Raw genomic sequence first — 3,723 nt, forward strand, 5'->3', positions numbered from 1 at the left:
TTTGGCGGAGATCCTCATGACAGCCAGGCATGGTGGTACATGCCTGCAATACCACAACTATGAGGCTGAGGCAGAAGGATCCCTGTGAGCTCAAGGCCAGTATGTACTGCATAACAAGACTCAAAACAAAACAAAACCTCCTGAGTAAGGTCCTCTTACCATCTTGGTTGATGGGTGAGAATCTGAGATGCAAAGAATGGTGTCATTAATAAAGGTCACATGGCTACAAATGGTAAAGTCAGGATTTCAACTAGGCAGCCTAGCTCTAGAGCCAGTTCTTTTCACCATTCATCACATTGTTCTTGCCAACCACACCTTCTAAGGAAAAGCCACAAACTGCCTCTGGAAAAAAGAAGCTTTTCCACTCTCTAGAAAGGGATTCACAGGGCTGGTGAGATGGCTCAGTGGTCTAAAGCACCTACTTAGAACAAGCTGAACAAAGCACAGAGACCGAGGTTCAATCCCCCAGCACCACATGCCAGCCAGCCCCGCCCCCTGGTGGGCTGAGCTGGCCACACACATACACACACACACACAATAAACAAATAAATAAATAAATAAATAAAGCAATGGATTCGCAATGTCCTGTTTGGAGTAAACTTGAGTGAACAGTGGGAGATGTGGAGAACAGGAGATAGTGATGAGTTCTCGATTAACCAGACCTCCCAGTACAGTCACAAAGCATGGCCCTGAAACAGGTTTTAGTAACCATCCTGCTCCTGACTCTACGACAACCGCTAGGTACCAAAGCACATAAGAGCTACATTCAATGTACTGTGTGACTTTAACCCCAGGTCCTCTCTCCAGCACCAAGTCCACGATCTCTTAGTTTGGCTAATGCAACTGACTTACTTTTTTTTGGCAGAACCAGGGATTGAACTCAGGCCCTTGAGCTTGCTTGGGAAGCACTTATTCCACTGAGCCATCTCCCTGGCCCCTGACTTACTTTTTAAAGTGGAAAGAATACGATAGAAGGGAAGAAAGCTGCCAGAAAGCAGCAAGTTCCCTAAGTCCTTTCCATTACCTAACAGGTCCAACTGTAAAGCAGCTCTCAAATATCAAGGGTTTCAGGGATATGGTGTAAGGTGATACACATTCCCAGAACTTTACACCAGTCAGCTTGATCCCTCACCATAAACTCATCCGGGTTTCTTCTCCCTCCCCACACACTGCCTTTCCCCACAATACATATCCCCTGGGAAACATTGATGAACACTTTTTACCAAAAGCGAAGTGCCAAAGTAGACATTCAGCAAGAATGAATTCAGGAGCTGGTGGCAGCAGGTGCCCTGATGTTCAGTGAACACCACTGGAAGCTTTTCTCATGACTCCCAACCATCTGTCACCCCAAAATCACTACATCCAGGCAGTATGTCAAACTGAAGATGTGATGGGGAGACAGAAAAAGAAACTGTGAACATGTAGGAAACTGCTTGTGACAGGGATGTGTTAGAATACTTTCAGCCAGATCTCTAGGTCTGTGCCCAAATTTGCTTGCAAGATGAAGGCAAATAAGGCTTGATTCTACAACACTCAAAAAAGGCAGCCTGTATTCTAAGCAAAACATCAACTTAGGGAACATAGGCAAAGGGCAACCTTTACACAAGAGCAGAATAAATGATTCTCAGCATCACTCCATGCTGTGGATCCCCTATGAAGCACTGTCCCAGTCAGAAAACTGTCAGTGGAGGCCACCTTACCCGCTCTGGGGTTGGACTGGGGCAAGTCGCTACCTCTTCTTTCCAAGCAGGCACTGTGATTTCTTGCAGTCCCTGGGGCCCCTGGGTCTTCAGCTGAAATTGGGCCAGATGCTGCTATAGGAGTTGTGGAAAGGCTGATGTAAGCCTGGAAGAGGGTCATTCCACGGCTCTAGTTCCCTCCTTAGCAGCTCTGCCAGCATCCTTGTGGTCTCTTCCACCCTCGAGCACTCTCCCCTCTACTGAGATCCCCTTCCCCTCTCACTGGCCTAGAACCGTCAGGCCTCAGGTACCCCGCTCCAGGCTCCTTCACTCTCGGTTAAGAAATTCTCTTACAAATCGTGCCTCTGCTTCCCCGGGACCGCAACCCCACCTATTCCAATCTCCCCCGCCCAAGCCCCTCCCCTGGGCTGCCCCGGATTCCAGGCCCCCTCCCCTCCGCCCCATCTCCTTTTTTCTCTCCGCCTTCAACCTCCTCCATTCCACCTCCTCTTCTCCACCCCAGATAGCACCTCCTCCGACACTACTCTAACCTAGGGTCCTACGATTCCCCCGCCCCCAACTCTAGCCGCCTGGTCCCACTACTCTTATCCCACAACAAACTTTCCGCCGGTGCCCGCTGCCTTCAAGCCGCCATCTTGCCGCGGGGCAGGCCGGGTAGTAGCCCAGACCGCGGGAATCCCCACGCACAGCGTACCGCGCGTCATCGGGGGCGGGCCCAGGGCGGGGCCAAGGGCCGGGGAACTGGGAGGCCGGGTGTTGGAGAAAGATGGGAATGTGTTTTTATTGTAGTTGTTTATTTATTTTTGTTTATTTTATTTATTATTATTATTTTATTATTTTTGCGGTGCCGGGGATTGAACTCAGGACCCTGAGCTTGCCAGGAAAGCACTTATTCTACTGAGTTATTTCCCGGAATCTCTTACAGCAGAGTTTGGAGGCTGGGCTAGGAGAGAGAGAAAGATGTGTGTAGTTGGGTAATAGCAGGAAAGGGGAGGAAAACTGATACTAAAAGAAAAAGGGCAGGACAGTCCCACAATATTCCTTTGGATTTATGTGTATACATAAGAAGTATATAATTCTTTTTTTGTTTGTTTGTTTTTAATTGCATTTCTTTAATGGGTTTTAGCTGTTTTTCTTTAATGGATAATTATGATGAATTTCACATTTTTTAAGGGTTTCACTCGGTCACTAAATTGCCAAACTGAGCTGAATCTTCTGATTTTCCTGCTTCAGTCTCTCCTCAGGATAATCCAATCACAGGACTGCCCCACCACAGTCACCCTCAACATATTCATTTCCCTATTTAGTAACTTGTCTTTCATTTCTTTAGTCTCTTTTCTAACAACATATTTTTTACTTTAAGTTTGGGGGAACTTTATAAAACATATTGTATACATTTCTACTTTCAAGGACAAGTTCTGCATATAATTTGTCCAGTTTGTGGAGCTAGCTCACCCAGAGCTCTAAGGGAGAGCAGCAGCCTCCTGCAGAACTCTTCCCAGGTCTCCACCCGTCCCTGGATGGTGTTGACTCCAAGCCCTGGGAGGGAGGCATGGTTCCTCCGGAGTCTGTGGTAAAGGTCCGAGTGGGCCCCGCTCGCCCTCGCCCTCGCGCTCTGCCCCAGCCTGGCCCAGCGGTCCGGCTCGCGCTCGCTCGCAGGGCAGTAATAGCCCTGCTCTGAGAGCCTCACAAAGACCTCCAGCGCTGAGACGCTGCACACACCAAGAAGTGTATAATTCTTTATGCCTATTTTTTAAGATATATTCTAATTTTTAAATGTTTTTTCATCATATTCTGTAGGGACTTAAAGTTCAGCATATCAATACTTGATGAAAAATACCTGTTCCATGTTATGCCTAAGATGTTTGTTATTCAGACAGATAGTGAGATTAAGCTTAACAGCTTAGGTTGTATGGTAATAACAATAAGCTTCTCTTCTGGGGGGTAACAACCTAAGTTTGCAGACCAAAATTAGACAAAAAGGAGGGCCGCAAGGAAAACCAACATTTTGGCCCTAGCCTTC

General features: G+C 47.5%; 1 protein-coding gene across 9 annotated transcripts in view; it reads right to left on the reverse strand.

The window, feature by feature from the left end:
* The window catches only part of Tjap1 (tight junction associated protein 1), a 24,633-nt gene extending 22,251 nt beyond the window's left edge, over positions 1 to 2,382 (reverse strand). For 4 of the 9 annotated variants that reach the window (XM_023719621.1, XM_023719678.1, XM_023719617.1 and 1 more), the window contains exons 1-2: positions 2,301 to 2,380; positions 1,701 to 1,845 (exon numbers count right to left, since the gene is read on the reverse strand). The gene's annotated coding sequence lies outside the window, so the exon portion shown is untranslated. Of the gene's footprint in view, positions 1 to 1,223; positions 1,246 to 1,700; positions 2,082 to 2,300 lie in introns of those variants that run through there. The other 5 variants (XM_023719632.1, XM_023719623.1, XM_023719669.1 and 2 more) reach the window with 5 other exon arrangements.
* Between the last annotated feature and the right edge of the window lie 1,341 nt (positions 2,383 to 3,723).

This window comes from Octodon degus, unplaced genomic scaffold (assembly GCF_000260255.1).
Source record: "Octodon degus isolate 3935 unplaced genomic scaffold, OctDeg1.0 scaffold00005, whole genome shotgun sequence".
Lineage (NCBI taxonomy): Eukaryota > Metazoa > Chordata > Mammalia > Rodentia > Octodontidae > Octodon > Octodon degus.